General features: G+C 50.7%; 1 protein-coding gene across 3 annotated transcripts in view; it reads left to right on the forward strand.

The window, feature by feature from the left end:
• LOC132391682 (probable JmjC domain-containing histone demethylation protein 2C) overlaps positions 1-6,000 on the forward strand; it is a 107,259-nt gene that overhangs the window by 19,425 nt on the left and 81,834 nt on the right. The window contains exon 1 of one of the 3 annotated variants that reach the window (XM_059965215.1): positions 177-933. The exons of the other annotated variants lie outside the window; for them this stretch is intronic. The gene's annotated coding sequence lies outside the window, so the exon portion shown is untranslated. Of the gene's footprint in view, positions 1-176; positions 934-6,000 lie in introns of those variants that run through there. 3 annotated transcript variants of the gene reach the window in all.

Consider the following 6,000-nt stretch of genomic DNA (forward strand, 5'->3'; position numbering starts at 1 on the left):
AAGGGCAAGCAGGTGGCTTTTGCCCGATCCCTCGCCACCACAGCTGCCGTGGTGGGTGGGTCGCCCTCTTAACGCGATGCCTCTTGTCGCTGATTAACCTGTCGAGAAGCGGTGTTGGAGAGCTGCCCACTCTTGTGAGTCAATAACAGCCCAGGATGCTCGGGGTAATGAGGGGACGTTTTTAAGGGGGGGGACTAATTGGTGCTCCTTTTTTAAAAAAAAAGTGGGGACCCTATTCTTCGAGGGGATGGTTACCTCAAAACAAAGTTAATGGACCTTCCCCAGCCCCTTTCACATCTGTGTACTGGCGGCAAATGTGTCTGCTGCCTCGCCCATACTCAGTACATTCCCTGCATAGCCCGCAGCCAGAGCGAAGTGGCCCGTGTTCCTATTCTTTCCCCCGGCGATGACAGCTTTCCTAGGGGCTGGGTCTCCAGCCAGCAGCAGTGAGCAGCAGCAGCAGATGGCAGCCTGCCTCCTAACGGCTGATGTAATTACTTGTGAGTGACTCAGATCAATTGTGCATGTGGGGCCAGTTACACATGCCTCTTTGCCTGGGAGAGAGGCCGTTCAGAGGAGATCGTGCGACAGCACGCCTGCTCTTGCAGCGAGTTCCTGGTGGGGAGGGGGTGGGGGGGAGGATTCCGGCTTGCTTTTCTCTCTCTCTCTCTCTCTCTCTCTCTCTCTGTAACGAGGGCCGTGCCGCAGGCAATTAAACTTCCCAGCCGTTCCTGCCAGTCTCCCAAGTGCTGAGATCGGAAGGCTGGAAATCACTGCTCGTTGTCATTAAAAGAACTGAGTAGCCGGGTTTCCTTCAACACAAGAGTTAGCCCGAAACATACGGAACAGGACACTGAGGAGTCGCTACACTGGAGAGCGTCCAGATTTACACTCTCATCCTTGCCTGCGGAGCAGATTCTCCACAGTGTCAAGGTGAGTGCCGGCGTTAACTTGTTTTAAAAATTTAATCCGCTCTGTTTTTGATGATGTAGGGGCTGGGCCTGTAACCTCATCCTTTTGAGTGTACAAAATGTTCTAAGAGCAGATCTCAGGAGCAGCACGCGGGGACTGTAGTCTCAAGCTCGCAGTTTAGTGTTCCCCCCGGCACTGCTTGCTCGGGCATTAGAATAGATTTGAACCTGCAACCTCCTGACCCTCGACCCGAGTTTGCCAAGCTCCCCTCCCCCAGCCCAGCCAGACGAGACAGTATATCTCCGCTTTCATTGTCATCTGGAGACGCTGTTTGTTTTGACAGGCTAAACTTGACGGGGCTGTGGCAACAGGGGCTCGAGTCTGATTTTTAAAGAGGTTTCTCTACTCGGTCGAACTCTGGCAAGGACATCGAGCTGTGTTTGAAATTTCTGCCCACAAGTTTTCTCTTGTTTCAGTGCAGACTGATTTCATCTTTCACCAGCAGAGGTTAGACTTTGCCAAGGTGGCCGCACACTGGTTGATTTGAGACTCGGCATTATAAGTGGCACCAGCGGCCATTCAGCGCTGAGTGAGTGTGCATCAACTTTGGCAGGGTTTCCGCAGTGTTAAAGACCCCGGCAGCAAGGACTAGCTGTGCTCCATGCTAAACTGGGTCAGGTTATAAAAAGCCGGCACGCTGGGAAACGATCGGGGAGGGAGTTCTGCTAACCCAGACAGTTCCTCATGCCTTATCATGACGTGGATTCGCAGCAGTGCTGTAGTGAGAACCCGCCCACCACCTCCGCCCGGAGCGCTCTAAGCAGTTCATTCTGAGTCAGGGTGTACACATGAGGTCGGCCAGGAGTGCAGAGACCCAAGGAGTGCGTGGGTGTGTCTGCTGGCGGGGGAGAGGGGGGGGGGGGAAGTGGGGGAAGGTGTCCAGGGGCAGTGGGGTGAGCCGAGATTATTGCGCTCTCGTTGAGAGCGTGACAGTGGGTGGGCGTGCAGCTGAGGACAGACGCGGGCGGATGTGGGTGCTGTGTGAGAAGTGCGGTGTTCTGTGAAAGTGCGGACTGGTCTGTTCGGATGTTAGGCTGAATATAGGGCGGACTGCCGTGGAGAATGGGGGAAGTTGGGGAGGGCGATTGAAGTTGTAGGGGTTCAGATACGTGTGGGAGGGTGTGAAATGGGCGGAGGATGATGTGCTGATGTGTCTGTACCTGTGAGAGAAAGAGGGGGAGTGGCAACGTAATGAAAATGCAGCATATTTGTGTCTCTGTTGTGGAAACAGTTTGATGTCTGGAAACCATGGGAAAACTGTTGCTGTATCTTGAGACAGTGCTTGCACAGAACCACAGGCAGGAGCCAATACTTAATTAACTTCTGCTGCAAGCACTTCAACTGCCTGTGCTATTTAACCCTTTCGGGGGCTGTTTAATTCCCATATCCCACTGATACCCCCTCCTCCGTATCCTGAATTGTGTATTCAGTGGGAATATCCCCCAGAGTTAAGTTTGCAAATATGGAGATTTGGAGTTCTCTTACGGAAAGCGTGACAAATGTTAAATGACTATTAGAGTTCAGATTGGGACTATTTGGCCCATTCAGTCCACGCTAGCAATCCCATGTTCCATTTACCTCTCCTTATTTTCATGTCTCTATGTGTGTGTCCCTCCCTCTCTGTGTCTTGCGCTCTGTGCATCCCTGTCCTTTCTCTCTCTCTGTGTCTACGTCTGTCTCTCTCTGTGCGCGCCTCCCTCTCCCTCTCCCCCGCCCTGCTCCCCGCTCCCCGCTCCCCCTAAGGTGTAATTTGCTGAATCAAGTTAAATCTTTAGCACACATTTGGGACATGAAGGAAACCTGACATCAGAACCCAGGAGAAATCCATGTGGTTGCAGGGAGAGCATGCAAACTCCACACAGACTGGAGGTCGGGTTCACACAGGGGAGAGCATGCAAACTCCACACAGACTGGAGGTCGGGTTCACACAGGGAGAGCATGCAAACTCCACACAGACTGGAGGTCGGGTTCACACAAGGAGAGCATCCAAACTCCACTCAGACTGGAGGTCGGGTTCACACAGGGAGAGCGTGCAAACTCCACACAGACTGGAGGTCGGGTTCACACAGGGAGAGCATCCAAACTCCACTCAGACTGGAGGTCGGGTTCACACAGGGAGAGCATGCAAACTCCACTCAGACTGAAAGGCGGGGTTCACACAGGGAGAGCATGCAAACTCCACACAGACTGGAGGTCGGGTTCACACAGGGAGAGCATGCAAACTCCACACAGACTGGAGGTCGGGTTCACACAGGGAGAGCATGCAAACTCCACACAGACTGGAGGTCGGGTTCACACAGGGAGAGCATGCAAACTCCACACAGACTGGAGGTCGGGTTCACACAGGGAGAGCATTGCAAACTCCACACAGACTGGAGGTCGGGTTCACACAGGGGAGAGCATGCAAACTCCACACAGACTGGAGGTCGGGTTCACACAGGGAGAGCATGCAAACTCCACTCTAGACTGGAGGTCGGGTTCACACCGGGAGGGGAGAGCATGCAAACTCCACTCAGACTGGAGGTCGGGTTCACACAGGGAGAGCATGCAAACTCCACTCAGACTGGAGGTCGGGTTTCACACAGGGAGAGCATGCAAACTCCACTCAGACTGGAGGTCGGGTTCACACAGGGAGAGCATGCAAACTCCACTCAAGACTGGAGGTCGGGTTCACACAGGGAGAGCATGCAAATTCCACTCAGACTGGAGGTCGGGTTCACACAGGGAGAGCGTGCAAACTCCACTCAGACTGAAAGGCGGGTTCACACAGGGAGAGAAACTCCACACAGACTGGAGGTCGGGTTCACACAGGGAGAGCATGCAAACTCCACACAGATGGGGTTCACATCTTTTCATCTGGAACTATGAGGCAAGAGTACTGATGGTCATTAATTTAACACTGATAATATTTATTATATTATGACTTGTGGCATAAAGACAGGTGATAGGCATACAACATGGAAAAGGCCATTTGGCTCAAAATTCTCATTTACGTTTGGCCCATATTCCTGTAAACCAGGGGTTCCCAAACTAGGGCGCACAGGCTCCTCAGTTAATGTTGAGGCTCATGGCATAATAAAAGTTGGGAACCCCTGTTCTAAACCTTTCGTATCTGTGTACCTGTCCAAGTTCCTTTTAAATGTTAATGTATCAGCCTCAAGCGCTTCCTCCGGCAGCTCATTCTATATACTGTATTGACCAGTCTCTGTGTTTGTAAAAGTTGTCCTTCACCTTCCTATTAACCGCTCCCCTCTCATCTCAAGCCTCTAGTTCTTGATTTTCAGAGTATTAGGTCACCAAACTTTCACCGTCCCTCGGTATGGTGGTGAAAACATCGTGAGTCAATTAGCCCACTTGTTCCTTTGGTTCCAGCCCAGTATGCCGAGCTGCATTATAATAAATCACATGACATGTTTCTGAACGCTATATATAGTAATGGAGGAAGGGCACTGTCAAGGAAGGCACAACAAAATGTTTCAAGGACTTCCTCGTGTTATCCTTGAAGTGTTTTCAGCTTTGATCCTGAGACGTGAGATGAGCTCAACCACAGTCATTCCTTCATTCAAAGCCGCCTGGCTGGAGACTCGGTCTGTGTGTGTGTGTGTGTGTGTGTGTGTGTGTGTGGGGGGGGGGGGGGGGGTTGCAATGAACAGCTGACGACAGCAGTGCAGACAGCATGAATCCTACAGCAGCGCTCCCGCTGTTAATCAGGCAACCCAAACAGTGTCCCCTCGCTCGGTATATCACCGAAAGGACAAATTAGTCAGCTCAGCCACGCGCGTCAGCGCAGCGACCCATCGTGTCACGATCCTCTTCAAACTCAAAAGGACAAAAGGGTGTAGCACAGCATTATCTCGCCTGTGTTGTGTAGACTGGGGGCGTTGTATTATCACTGTTTAATGCATGGTCGCATATATCCCACTGAAGCCGTTGGTTCAGAGAGATTATAATGGCATTTTATTAAATCAGAATTTAGTATTGTAGAGCATGCATGTCCTAATTCAAGTTTATCGTTGTCACAAGCCAGATACACAGGTTATAAATACTGTGAAAATTAGCTTTTTTTCCCCCAGTAGCAGCCGCGCAGTCCGGCGGAGTTTTAATGCATGAGTTGTTGGGATATTACGCACGATATTAGCTGATGTGAACGGAGGGGTCACAGCTAGTCAGATAAATGCCTATCAGTGCAGAATATTTATTACAACTGGAAAAATTAACGTCAGACCCTGGTGATTCACATTCCAGACATCACACTTTTAAGTGCAATGATGTCCCGGTCATTTCTCTAGCGTCTGTAAGAGTCACGATATAAACGGTATGTCCCTGGATTTGAATTGTGCGGTAATTTCCCTCTAAATATGCCATAAAGCAGGGGTTCACAACTTTCTTTATGCCATGCACCCCTACCGTTGGCTGGGGGGGGGTCCTTGGACCCCAGGTTGGGAACCCCTGTCGTACAGGGAGGGACAGGTTGGGTTGTTATATCCCCAGTGGCGGACGTGACCCGTGCAATCTGAGTGGGAGAAACCCGGCGGGATGATGGGGAAAGAGCAGACTAGGAGGACCAACCGGACCTGACTCATCTGGGATTGCAAAGCTGCAGTTTTACAGAAAAGATCTGTATTTGTTAGAGATGGTAAGAATGAGTGGGTTTCAATTGAAATATTTAACGCCCAGGAGGCTAGACAGATTGGATGCAAGGACGGGAAGGGCAGAACAAATGAAGTTTACTGTCTCAAATACAGGACAAGACATTTAAGATTGAGCAGAGGAGAGATCTCTCCACTGAGGGTGGAATTCACGATGAAATAGGACTTCTGGGTATACAGCACTGTGCAAAAGTCATATAATGTAATATAGCTAGAGTGCCTAAGACTTTTGCACGATACTGTAGTAATTTCATGTGTTGCACTGTACTGTTCCTGCAAGAAAATTTCATGGCCTGTGAATGATAAACTTGATCAGGATATAGGTCGCTTGTGGACTGAGATTAGTCGGTGGGGCAGGGAGTGGGGAACACCAGAGATG

The sequence above is a fragment of the Hypanus sabinus genome, chromosome 1 (genome assembly GCF_030144855.1).
Source record: "Hypanus sabinus isolate sHypSab1 chromosome 1, sHypSab1.hap1, whole genome shotgun sequence".
Lineage (NCBI taxonomy): Eukaryota > Metazoa > Chordata > Chondrichthyes > Myliobatiformes > Dasyatidae > Hypanus > Hypanus sabinus.